The sequence below is a fragment of the Lithobates pipiens genome, unplaced genomic scaffold (assembly GCF_037356315.1).
Source record: "Lithobates pipiens isolate NorthernLeopardFrog02 unplaced genomic scaffold, aLitPip1_a1.2 Scaffold_18, whole genome shotgun sequence".
Lineage (NCBI taxonomy): Eukaryota > Metazoa > Chordata > Amphibia > Anura > Ranidae > Lithobates > Lithobates pipiens.
The window spans coordinates 263,845,789-263,864,869 of NW_027507758.1; the positions used below are offsets into that span (position 1 = coordinate 263,845,789).

At 42.5% G+C, this 19,081-nt stretch overlaps 1 protein-coding gene across 6 annotated transcripts in view; it reads right to left on the minus strand.

Moving 5' to 3' along the window:
- The window catches only part of LAMA2 (laminin subunit alpha 2), a 1,237,914-nt gene that overhangs the window by 793,052 nt on the left and 425,781 nt on the right, over window positions 1–19,081 (minus strand). The gene's annotated exons all lie outside the window — the stretch shown is intronic.

Consider the following 19,081-nt stretch of genomic DNA (forward strand, 5'->3'; position numbering starts at 1 on the left):
AGAGTAAATTAATATTTGTCAGCAAACATATAATAAATATAGCTTAAAATACACAATGATAACCATTAAAAATAGTGCAAAAAACATTGTTGGTGTGCAAAGTCCATTTAGCCATATTATCGAGTCAGCAGTAATCTTGTATTTATTACAGGTTCACATACAATTTTCATCAAATTGGGATTAACACACAGTTCTATAAAGTAAAATAGCTCTTTTACTGAAACATTGTTAAAAGCTTAGTGTCAATAAGGAAGCTCCTCCATAAGTTAAGTTTTCGAGTCAACAACCAGCTTTTTTTGAAGCTCAGTTGTTGGCTCAACATAAGCCTCTGAGAAGTGTTTTTCTTATTGCCATTAAAGTGGTTCTGCACCTAAAATAAAAATATTAAAAGCCAGCAGCTACTAATATTGCAGCTGCTGACTTTTAATAAATGGACACTTACCTGTCCCAGGGTCCAGCGATGTCGGCAGCAGATGACGAGCGATCGCTCGTCTCGCTGCTGCCCCCGCCGCCATCCTCTGTCAGGGAATCGGGAAGTGAAGCATTACAGCTTCACTGCCCGGTTCCCTACTGCGCATGCGCGAGTCGCGCTGCACATCTCTTATGGTCCCCCGCTGTGTCTCTGGGAACTGTGTGTTTCCCAGAACACAACGGGGGGGGGGGGGGGCGGGCGTCTGCGGGGGTCTGCGGCGGTCTGGCCGGAAGTGGGTGCAGTTACCTGGATTATCCAGGTAACTGCACCCCCCTCCCCCCTAAAAGGTGCCGATTGTGGCACCGGAGGGGGGGAGGGATCAGATTAGCGGAACTTCCCCTTTAGGGTGAAGAACCGCTTTAATTATTTACCAATAAAACATTTATTTTACTTTAACACCAGTGTGTGAATCATGACTTGCTGGACTTTCTGAGATGACTCCTGGATGCAGCAAAGCGTGGTGAATTCAGGACGGAGAAAAGTTCATACCTAAAAGGTATGTGTTGTTTTTTTAGAAACAAAAAACACATACAATTTGGCTTTTTTAAAGACTCCCGGTCCCAAACTAAAATCATTATCACTACTAATTACTATACTTCATTGTAAGGAAGAGACAAAAAATACAACTATTTTGTCTTATTAATACAGTACCTGCCCTCGAGAATGTGTTTCCAGCGTGATCCCATCGCTCTGGTTCTCGGCGACAGGGTACTGTACATCTCACACTGGCTGCAATGGAAAAAACATTTTCCTATTGCAGCGAGCATGAGAAAGCGACAATGTCAGCTCTCTAATAAAAAACCGGCATGGGTTCCCCCCCTCCAAGGGCATGTCAGGCCCTTAGGTCTGGTATGGATTTTAAGGGGAACCCTCCTATACATAAAAAATGCAGTGGGGGTCCACTCAAAATCCATACCAGATCCTTATCCTGGCACGCAGCCCAGCTGGTCAGGAAAGGGGTGGGGACAAGAGAGCCTCCCCCTGAACTGTACCAGGCCGCATGCCCTCAACATGAGGGGTTGGGTGCTTTGGGGAAGGGGCACCATGCACCCCCCCACCCCCAAAGCACCTTGTCCCCATGTTGATGAGGACAAGGGGCTCTTTCCAACAACCCTGGCTGTTGGTTGTCGGGGTCTGCTGGCGGGGGGCTTATCGGAATCCAGGAGACCCCTTTAATAAGGGGGCCCCAGATCTCAGCCCCCCACCTTATGTGAATGAGTATGGGGTGCATCATGTCAACACCGGAAGAAGAGAACAGGGAAGAAGACGACGGAAAAGACTGGGCCAACGCTAGCAAAAGAGCGGCAAAGAGCAGAGGATAGCAGAGGAGCCCGGAAGAAGAACCGGAGAGTGGGAGAAGAGGCCAGAGAGCAGGAGAAGAGACTGGAGAGAGCAGAGGAGTCAGAAGAGACCCTTGAAGTCGGAATAGACCCCCGGAGCTGCCTAATAAATTACTTTAAAAACCTGTCTAGTGTGTTTCTTTATTGACACTTTTTTCCCCAGGTGAATGGGTAGGGGTACGATGTACCTCATACTCATTCTCATAGGGTGGGGGGCCGGGATCTGGGGGCCCCCTTATTAAAGAGGGCTCCCGGATTTCGATAAGCCCCTGCCCGCAGACCCAACAACCAATGGCCAGGGTTGTCGGGAAGAGCCCCTTGTCCTCATCAACATGGGGACAAGGTGCTTTAGGGGTGGGGGGCCACAAGGCTTCCCTTCCCCAAAGCACCCACCCCCATGTTGAGGGCATGCAGCCTGGTACAGTTCAGGAGGGGGCATTCCCATCATCCCCACTCTCTTTCCTGACCGGCTGGGCTACGTGCTCGGATAAGGGCCTGGTAAGGATTTTGGAGGGACCCCCATGCTGTTTTTTAAAATCCATACCAGACCTAAGGGCCTGGTATGCTCCTGGAGGGGAACCCGTGCTGGTTTTTTATTCAAAATTTGGTGTGGAGTTCCCCTCATGATTCATACCAAACGCAGTGCCTGGTATTGGTGGGGATCCAAGTCAGATCCCCGCACCAGTGTGAACCCGGCCTCAATGTCAACAATGCTTGTCACTCATTGAGAAAGGAAAAAATACATTTTTCTTTTTCCGATGAGCGAGCCAGCTCAGCGCTGGCTCCTGTGATGGGGCTCCCAAGGTGTCAAAATCGCTGATAAAAGAGACGAGATTGACACAATATCGCAGTCACCTACTGTACCTTGTCACCCAATCCTTGTCAGCTGTTCTCTACCTTTAACTCTCTGCTTTGTCCCCCACCCCCTCTACTCACTAACTCACTCAATGCCCAAGAGATCGCCAATCACTTCAAAGATAAGATTGATGTGATACTGTATGTGAGGACATCTCCACTGTACAGATATCTTCCCCATTTAAGACACCTTGTTTAACAGCACAGTCAACACTTTCTTCTATTGAACTGGCTACTACTGAAGAGGTTACAAAATGTTTATCAGTTTCCCACCTAACCAAGCATCTCCTGGATCCTGTTCTCTTGCAACTACTACGGTCACCCTCTTATTCTATCCTATCATTCTCTCACTCACCTCTCCAATCTCTCCCTCTCTACTGGCACCTTCCCTTTCCATCTAAAGAATGCACAGCTCACTCCCATACTTAAAAAGCCCTGACTGGACCCCACCAACCTAAACAAGAACCATCTCATTGCTTCCATTCACCTTTAAACTTTTAGAATGATTGGTCTACAACCGTCTTAGCTCCTACCACACTGAAAACAACCTTCTTGACCCGTAACAGCCTGGCTTTGGCTCGCAACAGTCCACAGAAACTGCTATACTAAAACTCAATATCGATTTACTAACTGATAAAACCAATTGCCACTACTCTATATTCTTACTACTAGACTTCCCTGTGGCCCTTGATACTGTTAACCACCCACTCTTTCTCTATAAACTCCACTCACTTAGCCTCCAAGACTCGGCTCTATTCTGGTTCTCCCCCTACCTATCACTGCACTCCTTTAGTGTTACCTAGAACTTTGCCTCCTCCAATTCCTTTTTTTATAGGAGTCGCCCAAGGCTCTGTTCTTAGAACCCTATGCTTCTCTACCTACACCTCCTCCCTTGGTCAACTGATAATCTACCACAGCTTCCAATACCATCTGTACGCTGATAACACCCAGATCTTTCAGTCTACTCCTCACCTCACTCCTTCAGTCTCTCTCGCATTACTTACTTACCAACTGACATATCAGCATGGATGTCGCACAACATCTCTCTAAAAATAAGCTGATAATATTCTCCCTGCCTGTCCGTGGCCCCTCCATTACTTTTCCATCAATATCAATAATGCAACCATCAATCACTCCACTCACACCAGGTTACTAGGTGTAATCCTGGACTCTGACCTGTCCTTTCAGCCCCAAATCCAATCATTGTCAAAATCTTGTAGACATCCAGTCCAGAACATCTCTAAAATGTGCCCCTTTTTAACTAATGAAACCAAGCTACTCATTCCTTCCCTTGTTATCTCTCACCTTGATTATTGCAACTCCCTTCTCATAGGCCTACCTCTCCATAGGGTATCCCTTCTTCAGTCTACATGAATGCTGCTGCCAGACTCACCTACATTATTAACTGTTCAGTGTCTGCCACCCCTCTACACCAACCACTACACTGGCTTCATATTGCCCAGCCAATTAAATTAAAAATACTATACAACATACAAAGCCATTCACAACTCTGCCTCAAGTTACATCTATAATCTTGTCTCCAAAGATTACCCAAACCATCCTCTTTGCTCCTCTCAAGACCTAATGTTCTCAAGCTCCCTTGTCTCCTCCTCCCTTGTTCACTCTCCAGGAATTCTCCAGAGCCTCTCCCCTCTGGAACTCTCTACCTGAATCTGTCGGCTATTTCCTACTATGGCTTTCCTACTCATCTCTTCAGGGAAACCTATCTTGCCTCCAACTGATCTTTTTATCACTTCCATCAACTCATCCCCCACAGTTATACCCATTTGTACCACTTGCTCCAGCTTATTAAATTGTAAGGTCTTATGAGCAGGCCCCCCTTAACCCTCTTGCATTGTATTGTATTGCAACTGTACTGTCTCCCTTTTTATATTGTAAAGCTCTGAGTAAATTGTTGGCGCTATATAAATTCTGTCTAATAATAATAATAATAATACAAAGTGAGCATAGTCTTAAAATTAAGGTCCAAGATGTATGTGGTGTGGAGGATGTTGGTGTCCCCAATCCTGAGTCCCCCTGGCAGCTATGCAGTACATAGCAGCCTGGCTGTGCAACCAGCTCTGTTTAATACCTGTGTTAAATCAAGATATAAAGTGAAAGGCTTAGATTTGCTTGCTTCATCTTAATCAAAAACGTTGTGCCATTCCTAAATAACATAGTTACATAGTAATTACATAGTTAGTCAGGTTGAAAAAAGACACAAGTCCATCCAGTTCAACCATAAAAAAAAATATATATATATATATCGTACATTCCAATATACCCAATTCTATACCCACAGTTGATCCAGAGGAAGGCAAAAAAAAACCCAGCAGAGCATGCTCCAATTTTCTACAGAAGGGGAAAAAAATCCTTCCTGATCCCCCAAGAGGCAATCAGATTTTCCCTGTATCAACTTTACCAATAAATGTTAGTACCCAGTTATATTGGAAAGTATCCAGGCCTTTCTTAAAGCAATCTACTGAGCTGGCCAGAACCATCTCTGGCAGGAGTCTATTGCACATTTTCACAGCTCTTACTGTGAAGAAACCTTTCTGTATTTGGAGATTAAAACTCTTTTCCTCTAGACGTCCTCTGTGTTGATCGTAAAGAGAAGAACTCAACACCAAGTTCACTATATGGACCCCTTATATATTTGAACATGTTGATCATATCTCCCCTTATTGTCTTCTTCTCAAAAGTGAATACATTCAGTTCCTGTAATCTTTCCTCATAGCTGAGCTCCTCTATGCCTCTTATCAGTTTGGTTGCCCTTCTCTGCAATTTCTCCAGTTCCCTGATATCCTTTTTGAGAACTGGTGCCCAAAACTGAACTGCATATTCCAGGTGAGGTCTTACTAATGATTTGAACAGGGGCAAAATGACATCTCTCTCTCTGGAGTCCATACCTCTCTTAATACAAGAAAGGACTTTGCTCACTTTGGAAATCGCAGCTTGGTATTGCATGCTATTATTGAGCTTATGATCTACCAAAACCCCCTGATCCTTCTCCACTATGGATTCCCCCAGTTGTACCCTCCTAGCATGTATGATGCATGCATATTCTTAGCCCCCAAGTGCATGACTTTACATTTCTCAACATTAAACCTGCCACATAGTCGCCCAATTAGACAGTGCATTGAGGGTGGCTTGTAAATTGGAGACATCCTGTAAGGATGTTATTCCACTGCATAGCTTGGTGTCATCTGCAAAGACATGTTACTTTTGATCCAAGACCTAATATCATTTATGAAGATATTAAAAAGTATCCATGTGTGTGGAACTGTATCGAAAATTTTTTGCAAAATCCAAGAATACCACATCCACAGCCACCCCTCTGTCCAAGGTTTAACTTACCTCTTCATAAAAAGAAATCAGCTTTGTTTGATAACTTCTGTCTTTCATAAATCCATGCTGTCTGTTGCTTAAAATATTTTTTTTTCCAGCAAGAACTCATCTATGTTGTCTTTTATTAAATGCTCCACTATCTTCCTGACTATCGAAGTTAAACTAACAGGTCTATAGTTACTTGGTAAAGACTTTTATCCCTTTTTAAATATAGGCACCACGTTCGCCCTGCGCCAATCCAGTGGTACTATTCCCGTCATTAATGAGTTATATATGGTATACTAAACGGGTGATACTCCATGATGCTAGGCATATTACATATCATATCATATGGAAAGGAAGGATCATATAGAGTGGAAAAGGGTAAGAAAAAGGAGGTACAGTAAGAGTGAGAGGAAGAAGGAGAGAAGAGAGGAGGAAGATGTAAGGCCGGGCAGCTCTAACAGAAACCCTGCGTACTCCAGGTTAACTGCCTGAGAGCACAGAGTGGGTTATAATTATAGAAGGTGCTTATTAGACATGTGTGATTAGTTTCGTATGAATCTCAAATTCATATGAATTTCCCTAAATTCGTACGTTCGGGAGTATCCGAAATACGAATTGCCATGCGTCCGAATTTTGTACGAAATACGAACTTTTGTTTACAAATCCCCAGGAGGAAGTCAGCACAGCACATTGATGGTCCATCAGCATCGACTGTCATATTGAGGTATATTTTTACCTTTAAATTCATCGTAAAGAACGTTCATATAAGTTAACGAACCTAACGAAAATTCGTATTTCGTACGAATTGAAATTGAATTTCGGACACGAAATACGAAGTACGAACTAATTTTAATACGAACTGTAACGGAACAGAACGAAACAAATTTATTGACGGCGCCCATGTCTAGTGCTTATCGAAATTCTGTGGTAGGTAGTTCTCTACCCATGGTCGCCATATTTTTAGGTGTCATGGGACTCTATCGAGAATGGTGGCTTCAATTTTACTGTGGATCATTGCTTGGGTGACTCTATTCTTCACTTCGGCTATTTTTAGCGCAGTTGTCTTCCATGCTCTGGCAATTGTTTGCTTTGCTACGATCATAAGTTGGAGGATTAGATGTTTCTGTGCCTTAGTGCAGGGAATTTAATAATGTTACAGAGGGATCTGGATCTAGGGGTTCTCTGAGTAGGGTGGAGGCCATTCGGAATATTGTCACCCAGTACCGCTGAACCATCTTGCATGTCCACCAAATGTGTACATGAGTACCTCTTTCGCCACAGTTGCGAAAGCAATTTGGGGAGTACGATGGTAGGAATTTGGCAATTCTAGCTGGGACTAGATACCATCTCATGAGGACTTTATAACTAGCTTCCAGGGCGACAACATTCTGAGATGCTGATTTGGTATTGTCCCAAATGTTTGCCCAGTCTTCTAAATCGAGATCTACCATCAAGTCTTTGGCCCATTGCTGAGTGTATAGTGGAAGAGCAGAGGGGAGGGAAGTGAGATGAGAGTAGAGACAGGATATAATTCCTGGAGCGTGTGGGTCTGAGTCGCATATTCCCTTGAATAATGAGAGGGTGTCAAGCTCTGTATTAGAGCCTATAACAGTTCTAACAAAGTGGGAGACTTGGAGATAACTGAAGCACTCCCGGTTGGGGAGTTGAGCTTGGTATTGGAGGGTAGGGAATGATATAGTTACATTACCAGCTACCAAGTTGCATATGCGACCCACACCAGAACGAGTCCAGGTCTGAAAAAGGGCTGGTTCTCTTAGGGCTGGATAGAAGTGTGGGTGGCCGATGAAGGATGATGGTGGGGATTGCAATTTAAACAGGGTTTTCATTTTATCCCAGAGTTTTAGAACATGTGTTACTGGTTTGGTGATGAGACCACGAGCTGTAGGTGGCAGACAGAGTAAATTAGACACAGTAATAGGATGTTGATCTATTGCTTCTAAACTAACCCAGATAGGTATTTCAGTTTTTGCATGATATAATGTAAATTGAGCCAACTGAGCTGCGTGATAGTAGTGTGAGAAGTTAGGTACTCCCAAGCCTCCAGCAGATTTGCTAAGTAGAAGTACGGATCTAGGGACCCTGGACCTCGTGGAGCCCCAAATAAATGTAAACACTCGATTCTGTATGACGCAGTGGAATCGCTATCGGGAGTACTCTATATAAATATAGAAGTTTGGGTAGAAGTGTCATTTTTACTGCTGTTATTTGACCAAGCCATGAAATATTTAGGGACTGCCATATCTTAAGTAATGAAGACAGATGATTTAGCATCGGTAGGAAGTTGGTTTGAAATAGGTCAGTCGGGTTACTGGTCAACTTATGTACACACAAAAACAGTGCTTACAACAAACATAAAACACAAAACGTCCGGACGCCAGTAAGATCCAAGACTGGTCCCGAATGTACGCCAAGCGGCTGAATAACCAGCTAAAACTTGGCTATATGGGGCCAGGGTCAGATCCCCCCCCCCCCCGGTGTTTGTTGTAAGCACTGTTTTTGTGTGTATGTGTTCTTCCCATGTCAGTGCCTGTTGAGATTGAAGATTGTCTTTCGATCTCCAGCAATCAACTTTTTAGGTTTCTTAATGGTGGCCCTTCCATATACTTTGTCGGATGTGTTTTAGTGGTATTTAAATGAATATTTGCACTCAATATATGATAGTGAGTATCGTTTTAGAATCATTTATGAATTACATTTTCAAAATATTTATCTACTAGTGGTTTTGTCTCTCAGTGAGCCTCACTTTTCTCGGGGTTACCTGCCTTTGGGGACCCAAGTTCTTTGTTTAAATCTGGATAAGCAACAGCATGTAACAGGCTTCAGTATTATAACTCTTGCTTAAGGGTAGCTTGGTAAAGACACAGCACTAGCCTAATATAATCTTGGTACTTCTAAACCAGGCATGTCCAAAGTCCGGCCTGCGGGCCAATTGCGGCCCGCGGTTCGGTTTTGAACGGCCCGCCTGGTCTTTCTCAATTTAGTGTGCCAGGGGAGCAGGGCTGTCAGATGAGCCCAATCCCCAGCACTGTGAGAAGCTCCGTGAGCTTCAAAAGTGAAAGTAAAGTGCAGAGGAGTGTGCTGTGCTCTCTGCTTCCCCCTACAGTGCAGTACCCGGCTGAATGAGGAAGCTGCAAAGGTACTGTACTATGCTACAAGCTACATTAGTGTTAAAAAGGGCTTTATTCATGTGTGTGTGTGCACATGTGTCTGTATCTGTGTGTGTGCACATGTGTCTGTATCTGTGTGTGTGCACATGTGTCTGTATGTGTATGTGCACATGTGTCTGTATGTGTGTGCACATGTGTCTGTATGTGTATGTGTGTGTGCACATGTGTCTGTATGTGTATGTGCACATGTGTCTGTATGTGTGTGTGTGTGTGCACATGTGTCTGTATGTGTGTGTGTGTGTGTGCACATGTCTGTATGTGTGTGCACATGTGTCTGTATGTGTATGTGTGTGCACATGTGTCTGTATGTGTATGTGTGTGTGCACATGTGTCTGTATGTGTATGTGCACATGTGTCTGTATGTGTATGTGTATGTGCACATGTGTGTGTGTGTGTGCACATGTGTCTGTATGTGTGTGTGTGTGCACATGTGTCTGTATGTGTGTGTGTGTGCACATGTGTCTGTATGTGCGTGTGTGTGCACATGTGTCTGTATGTGCATGTGTGTGCACATGTGTCTGTATGTGCGTGTGTGTGCACATGTGTCTGTATGTGTGTATGTGTCTGTGTGTGCGTGTGTGTGCACATGTGTCTGTGTGTGCGTGTGTGTGCACATGTGTCTGTGTGTGTGTGCACATGTGTCTGTATGTGTGTGTGTGTGTGCACATGTGTCTGTATGTGTGTGTGTGTGCACATGTGTCTGTATGTGTGTGTGTGTGCACATGTGTCTGTATGTGTGTGTGTGCACATGTGTCTGTATGTGTGTGTGTGTGTGTGTGTGTGTACATGTGTCTGTATGTGTGTACATGTGTCTGTATGTGCACATGTGTCTGTATGTGCACATGTGTCTGTATGTGTGTGTGTGTGTGTGTACATGTGTCTGTATGTGTGTGTGTGTGTGTGCACATGTGTCTGTATGTGTGTGTGCACATGTGTCTGGATGTATGTGTGCATGTGTGTGCATTTATGTCTGTATGTATGTGTGTGTGCACATGTGTCTGTATGTATGTCTGTGTGTGTGCATGTATGTGTATGCGTGTGTCTGTATGTATGTGTGCACATGTGTCTGTATATCTGTATGTGTGTGTATGTATGTCTGTATCTGTGTGTGCACATGTGTCTGTATGTATGTCTGTATGTGTGCATGTATGTGAATGTCTGTATGTATGTGTGTGTGCACATGTGTCTGTATATCTGTATGTGTGTGCATGTATGTCTGTATATCTGTAGGTTTGTGCATGTATGTCTGTATCTGTGTGTGTGTACGTATATGTGTGTGTGCACATGTGTATGTATGTCTGTATGTATGTGTGTGTGTGTGTGTACGTATGTGTGTGTGCACATGTGTATGTATGTCTGTATGTATGTGTATGCATGTGTCTGTATGTGTGTGCGGCGTGCATTTGTCTGCAAGTGTCTGCATGTATCTGTGTGTATGTTACGTTTAATCCGGACCCCCCCCCCCCCCATTCTTATACCATCAAAACTGCTTTTGTAGGGCTTGTGTGTGATATTAGCCAGGACTGCTGCTCCTCTGCAAAGCAATCCATGCACAGATCTCTTTTCAGAGGCATTTGAATGGCGGTAAAGAGGCATTATGTTGCCTCCTCACCGCCTGTTTTAAGCCCGTAAATGCAACATCTGTGTGGCTGCGTACTGTGTGTAGGGCAGCCCATTAATTTCAATGGACTTCCCTACTCACAAATGCAGGGAAAGAAGTTCCCGAGCTTTTTTTTTTTTAAATTGCACTGCACCAAAAGCACCCTACATTTTCCAATGTGTGGGGTACCATTAAGAATTAACGGTACCCCCTAAAGTGCAGAGCATTCGTCTGTGTGTCGGGAACGAGCGCGACAAAGGCAAGAGAATTCTTGTTGGGCCGTGTATTAGTGCTCGGATGGACACACTTAGACCGAATTTTCAATGGTTCAAAGAATGTCAGGCAAAATGGTCGGCCCTCACGCATGTTCACTTCATCAAATCTGGCCCTCTTTGAAAAAAGTTTGGACATCCCTGTTCTAAACCTTTCAGGGTGCTCCCTATGCCATTAGTGAATGGTGAAACAAGTTAAAAAGCTAGAACTGTGCTGCAAAGAACATCACACACTGCTGTATCAAGGAAGAGCGAGAGCGAGAGCTGGAACAAAGCTGGAAATTAGCAATACCTGAACAGAGCTGCAACAAGTTTAACAAATTTGGAAATGAGCCTTAAAGAACTGTTACTTTATACTCCCACAGGAAGCCACTGAATGCTCCAGTATATGATACAACCCTCTGGTCAGTCTAGGTGCATAAACATGGTTTGCAGGTCCCTAACAGCTGTCTTCAGTGCCAGGTCTATTTGACTAGGTTTTGAAGTTTCTCTTTGATTCATCCTGAATCCAGAATGGCTTCAATCTCAAACTCTCTGGCACTTTCCACAAGAATAGAAAGCAGGAGAAGAAGATCTGTGAGAAAAGGAGTCTAAAGTTAGTGATTTCAAGCGATGTGAAACAGGGTGAATAAGAACAAGCAAGAGCCTAACCACTTCTCTTTGTTTGACCATTTGTTTGAATATGGTAGCCAGATGACAGAGAGTACTTAATGTTTTATTTCCTGCCAACATTTAGGGGTAAAATGAACTGCGATGTCAGACACAATGGTACTTGGTACCCAGTGGAACCCCACACTCACTTTAATGCAGATTTTGGAAGTGGCAGGAGCTGAATTGGTACCTTTCAGTAGAAGAAAATGCATCATTTTTGTGAGGTGATCCACCACCACCAAAGTGGAATGCTCCAAAGTGGAATTATGCCCTTGATATGGCAGATATTTGAATGAATGAATGAATGAAATACTTGTATAGCGCACAATGCGAACTGAATCGCCTCTAGGCTAGATATTTCACAATAAAATCCATTGCCAACATGCTCCAGGGGCATATAGGGACTGGCAGGGGATGAAGAACACCCAATCGTTCAAGATTGTTCATTAGCAAGCATGATAATGATTGGATGAGCAGCTTCGTCCAATGGAAAGTGTCACTCTTTAAGTATCGCTTTGGTGAATAACTTCCTGTCATATTAGTTTCTCTCAGTAGGACCTATTTTGCAAGAAAATAAATCTACTGGATACAAGTACGATCGCTGAAGACGTCCATGACGAAACGCGTACAACGTAGCCACGCACAGCGCGTCACTTCTGGTCTGGCAAGTTGAGTGGAACGCAGCTTGGAGCTCACGCTGTTTCTCCGTACACAGACCGTGGATGATTAATACTGTTTATCTTATAGTGGTAATTACGGGTGGCCTTTTCTGTGTTTTTTCCTATTGGAGGTTTTTATGGTGATCATTGTGGATTGGCAAACTCCAATGAAGACCCCCGTTGCTTGCACCTGATAAACATATGTCACTTGTGTGGTCTTTGGCCCTGACTACATTCACTTTTTAATTTGTATTGCTTTTTTTATTTAAATTTTTTCAATAGTTTTCTTACTGAGTTTGTTTCATTTTTTTATTTTATTTTTATATTGAATAGATATATTTTTTGTGACATATATTTTTGTGATCTGTGGTTTTTGCTTTCACGGTACTTGCAAGACTTGAAAGTTGTTTTTAACATTATTTTTTATATACATTTTTGACCGGATTCCGGTCTATAATAAATAAAGCTAATTGTTGAATATACGTTTTTTGGTGACCTTGAGTTACTACACTATGGGATATATTTTTCCATCTCCGTGAGGACACACTGGCCTGCAATCACGGCTCTACTGCAGCACCTTGTATATCAGAGGAAGAAGATAAGGTGGACGTTTGGGCTGACGAGCTTTTGCAGCTTGAGACAGATACGCCCACCTGCCCCTTGTGGGCTTAGGGATTTGGTGAGTGGGGACCTGAGGGGGTGAGCACAGAAGTCACAGAATTATCTGTATGAGCACCAGTCACTTTAAAGATCTACTTGCTTGAAGACTTATAGTACATACAACTATTTCTGACAAGTGGACTTTATTCCTCAAGGACTCTATATGATAGTCACAGACTTAATGCACGCATAGTGCTTATTTACGTGTATTTTGAGGTTACTGTATTTTTTGTACATCTTACACTTTTCACTTTTTTTGCATTTTTGGGATTTTTTTGCATTTTTTATTTTTTGGTACGATCCGTATCGGCTAAACACTATTACTACTTTTTGGCTTTAGCACATATTACATCCTTTCCCGTTCTTTTATATTTTGGTCACACATGTGGTACACTTATCTTAGTTTTTGCACTATTGCATTATTTTGCACCTGCTCATATTTGCACATTATTCAATTTCTTGCATTTTGCACATTTGGCCTCCCTCAGTGGAATACAATTGTAGGTGTACACATGCCACATATTGCATAATTGCCTAGATGGTATATGATATTGTACTGTAGATCCTTTGTCTAGTTGGCTCAGTGCCCTCAATTAAGATAGGGCCCTTCACAATTTATACGGTTAAATACTGATAAGTGTCACTATCTAACTATATATTTTTATATATTTTTTATTTCTTATTTTGATTACTTCCTTATATTGGTGTTCTTTGAGCTTGGTTCTATATTCGGTTCCTAATGGGTGGTAGATTTTGATCATGGCTTCGTATGTGATATTACATGTAGCCTGACCTCTTTAACTTCACTAGTATACCCAGAAATGTATGCTGGCATACACACTTAGTAGAGAGCAGCAGATAACGCACCTAGGCCTGAGAACATAGAATTTTAATATTGGGACCCCCATACTGGCCTATTTATATATATGGTGTGACCACCTTTGCTTGTCTGTTCTTTGTCACTGATATGTGGCATTTTTCTCCTCTCTCTTATCTATGGAATATTAGCAACTAGGAGCTAACAATAACCTAGACTATTCTAGTTATCTAGGATATATCTGTCTACAAATACATCCATTACAGGTAGCGCCTGGGTCCTTCATTATATATTTTTACAACAGTTGCAGCACACGGCCTTCTTCGGGAGGTGTGAGGTATAGGGACGGCAGCAACCTTTGTTCAGTCTAGTATATCTATTACCATAGCGCGGTTCTGTCTCTCTTTAATTTTTTCATTATGAGGCATCGTCTCCAGGGTATAGAGGTATATGACAATATTTAGCCCAGGGTTTTCAGATGAGTTTGAAGACATGGATCCTGTCTTGTATAATATTTAAACTATACTTAACTATTTTCTCCTGTGCCATAATCCAGGAGATTTTGCGCTTCACCGCTGAGATTGGAACTAAGATTTTTTTCCAATGTGATGCTATAGTAATTTTGGTTTCTAAAAGGATGAATAAAATTAGCGCTTGTGTATATTTATCTACTTTCTCCACCTTGGGGTTAAGGAGTACCATGTCTCGGGTTTAGGGAACCTAAGCATTCATTACCTTGCGTATTAGAGAGAAAAGTTTATTCCAGAGGCTTCGTATTTGTGGGCAGGTCCACATTGTGCCCATGTGGTGGCAGTCTCTAAAACACAAAGGGTAGATTTTGGCAAGGAGATAGGGAACCCTATATCAGCGGGTAAATATTTGGAGGCTAGTCTCAATCAAAGAAACATTTAATATACCTTTCAAGAAGCGTTGGAAGAAGACATTCAATCTTTCCAGTTCCCAGTCTCTATTGAGGTAATTTTCCCATGTTTAGGCATAGGAAGGTTTGGACATAGATGAAGCTAATGAGGGGTAAATGATGGATATCTCCCCTCTGATCCGTGATGTTCGAGAACCATGATTCATAAGCCATGACCCTTGGAGGTTCCGGCTTTTTAGTCCAGATGGATTGAAGATAATGATGAATTTGTGTATATCAGAACCTTTCTGAAGTGGACATCTCCAGTTTGCTTTTGCAGTATTCAAATAAGATGGGGCCTGTGAAGAAGTTCCCTATTCTAATTAAGCCTTTGTTGAGCCATCAACTAAAAGCCAGGATGTTCATTCCTGTGGGAAAATTGGGATTGTGGAACAAATGCATTAGAGGGCGTAGGGCTGAGATTAATGAGGGATGTTTGTGCATCCGGTCACACAGGGCCAGTGAATGGGACAGGGTAGGAGCCATGATAGGAGGTGGGGGACCACAATAGAAAATCGATTGTGTGGTGGGGAACAGCTCGCCTCTCCATTGACACCCAGTTGGGTTTCGTGTCCTGTAAGTATGCAATGGAGATCTGGGCAAGTTGAATTGCTTGGTAGTACTACCAAATGTTGGGGAGGGCAAGTCTTCCTTGCGTTTTAAGTTTGAACAGGATATTTTTAGAGCATCTCCTGCCATTAGGCCCCCAAATAAATTTCAAAATTTGGGATTGGATTCAGCAGCTGTGATTTCCTAATCTGGATGAGTAGGGATCTGAAAAGGTATAACAGGCATGGGAGGAGTATCATTTTGATGAGAGGTTATGTTTAGACCATGTAGAGAAGTCTGCTGACAGTTTGTGGAACATAGACTGGTAGTTAGAGGGGTATAATGAGTCTATCTTGGAGGTTAAATTGACGTCTAAATACGGTATATAGGAGGAGCACCAGGTAAATGGGAAGTGATCCTGTAAAGTTTCAAGTAAATTGGAGGGAAGTGTGATGTTTATTGCCAAGGATTTTGATACATTAACCTGAAGACTGGAAGCATTTCCAAATTTTTTAAGTAAAGAGAAAATGTTGTGAGTCGAGATAAGAGGGGAGGTAAAAAATAATAGGAGATTGTCTGCGAACAAAGCACATTTGTGCTCTTAGTGTCATCAGAGCACTCCCTTTATGTCAGGGTGGGTTCTGATCATGATGGTCAAGGTCTCAATAGCTATAGAAAATAAGAGGTCAGAGAGCGGGCATCCTTGCCTGGTGACTTTCTCAATTTTAAGCAGTTCTGAGTAGCATCCCTGGAGTCTTACCTGAGTGCTTGGGTGTTAGAGTACAGGGAGTGGAGTGTTCCTAGAAGATTGGGGCCAAAGCCCCATCGCTCCAGCACATTAAACAGGTAGGGCCATATGACTGTGTCAAAGGCTTTTTGGAGGTTGATTGACAGCAAGAAGCCCTCCTGAAGAGGACCGCAACTCCCATTGGGAGTTGAGTAGAGAGATGATGTCTATGTCCCTTCTTATCTGGTCAGGTACCTGTCTCTCTGGGATAAAGCCCGCCTGGTCCTTATGGCCATATTGAGCGATACAGGGTGATAGTCTATTAGCTAATATTTTATGTCAAATATTTTAGGTCCTTGTTAATTAGAGATCGGGCGGTAATTGCTAACTACACTCTGATCCTTACCAGGTTTGGGTAATACTGAGATATATGCTAAATTTAGGGCTTTATTCAAAGGGGATCCTGACCTGAACAAGTTAAAGTATCTGATCATATAGGGAACTAGCGTAGTAGCAATTTTTTTTATAGTAGCAGGCCGAAAAGCTGTTAGGTCCCGGAGCTGAGTTTTGTTTAAGATGTTTTATCACCTCCATGACTTCCATTTCAGTTATCTGTTTGTCCGGAAGGTCAGAATATTTCGCTGATAATTTTGGGAGGGATATGGTGTTGAGGAAGCCATCAAGGTGAGGTTGTGTGCTAGGTTTCTTATCCCTGTACAGATCTGCGTAGAATCCATAGAAAGATTCCATGATGTATTGTGGGTTTTGTGGTAAATCTCCTATCAGGGTGCGTATTTTAGGGAAAGCTAGGGGTCGAGGTTTGGGAGATAGTTTGGTTGCTAATTTAGCACTGATCCTGTCCTTCTGGGAGTAGAACCGGACTCCTGACCATATGATGTATTTCTCGGCTTCTGTGGTTGGGGCTAGGTTTAAACCAGTCCTGGCCATTTCTAGATGATCTAAAACTTTCAAGTAGGGTTGCATTTATGGGTTTTGCTTAGTGTGTGGAACTCTGTAGTGAGTTTGGTTACGGTTGCACTGCATTCCCGTTTGAGGCGAGAAGTGGTTTGTATAATCTTCCCTCTTGTTACTACCACAAGGTTTCTGGAGATATGGAATCCTTGTCGTTTAGATGGAATATTTCCTGAATTTCCTTTGCGAGGATTGAGCATTAAACTGGGTCACTTAAAAGAGCTTCATTGAGGTTCCATGTAAATTTTTTATTGGAGTTGGGCTTTTGTTGTAGGAGTAAAAGGACCATAGATTACTCAGATAAGTCAGATAAGTCAGATTAGTCAGATAAGGAAGTGTCCCCAATGATGGCTTTTGTGGCAAGTGGTATGTTGTAGGATTAAAGCAAGATGTGTTGTAGCCTAGTGTAGATCTTATGTGGAGCCGAGTAGCGGGTATAGTCTTTAGACAGGGGATTAAAGTGGTTGTAAACCCTTACAAACCACTTTGACCTACAGGTAAGCCTAGATTAAGGCTTACCTGTAGGTCCAAGCAATATCTCCTAAACCTATATGGTTTAGGAGATATTTGCCCGAAAACGGGCCCGAAAACAGGCGCACTGAGGGCGGCATTTCCAAGAATGGAGCTGCCGCATGCACGGGAGTGACGTCTACGCGGCTTCGCCGAATGACAGCGGCGGAGCTGCGAGACGCCACCAGCAAGATGGATGCGGCGGACTACAGGGGACAGCGGCGACTTCGCTGGCTCCTGTGTCAGGTAAGTGACACATAATGGGCTACTATGCGATGCATAGTAGTCCATTATGCTTTGCCCATCAGGGTTTACTTCCTCTTTAAGTTTCCTCCAGATGTTGATAAGGCCCAAGGAACACAGCATGCAGGCTATTTTAGTGCTCTGTTTTGGGGGCTTTTTCGTCCGAGGGAGACCATTTCCTGATTTGTTCAGTGAGTGATCAAAAGTGAGATTTGTGTCTCCTCCCAAAAATGATCTTCCCCTCTGTAGACATTAATGGAGGAGAAGAAGGTTGCTTGGCCTTTATTTGGAGTATAGTAGGAAACAAGCAAGTAAGTTGTACCATCTATGGAACCTTTTACTACTAGTTATCTACCTGGTGTTAAATAATTTTGAAGCGTGCATCTTTCTCTGGTACTGGAAAATATGGGTTTGAGAAAGTGAAAAGGATTTTGTTTTAAAATAACACATCACTGTAGCATGGGGAACAACTGAAGAATTAAGTACAAGCTTACCTAGTAAAACTTGTCCCACTGTAATAACAGGCACTTATTTCTCAAAGCTGTCATTATAGCTTTGTATTACACCAACCAAAGTTTTCTCTAAAGTTAAAAAGAAGAATATATATTTTCCCATGAAGTCTGCAAACAATGAATAAAGCAATACATTTTGTCCTTTACATGCAGTCCACATTGTTTTTTTTTTTGTTTTGTTTTTTGTTTTGTTTTTGTGCTTCCCATGGCAAGGGTTACTTATTTCTGAGAACAGAATTACTACACTCATATTATTGTAAGTGATGCTTTGCCTTGCTCTCATGGAAACATTTTAGCACAATTTATTGAATTTGTTGTGGTTCCTTCAAAATATTTAACTGCAGAACCAAAGTATTTTTCCAATCTGCACTAAGAGGGTCACTGAATTTGATTTATATAAAAGAGGTTTTAATAGCATTAAAACACATGCAAAACATTTTGTAAATGACTAAAACGTATATTCTATTTTATTTCATTTTTTACAGAATGGGAAAGAATTTAAGCTTCTGTTTCTAATTTGTTGCTGTCTTGTACAGATTTCCTTTTTCTTCCTGGTCAAAACATAATATGATGGGAAACACAGGTAAAAACAAAAACACAGTTTAGTAAGCAGGAGAAGGATTAGAACCTCTGTCAATGGTTTCTTGTTGACTATGCTTTCTTGTCCCTTGATGGCCACAGCCCTACTTTTTTTATGTGTGTCACGTTAAAAGAGTCACAAACTGTGAAAGTGAAGGTCACAAACTTACTGTAAATGGAAACACAACAGAAATTTTACCTGTTCTTGCTCTTTCTAAAAACA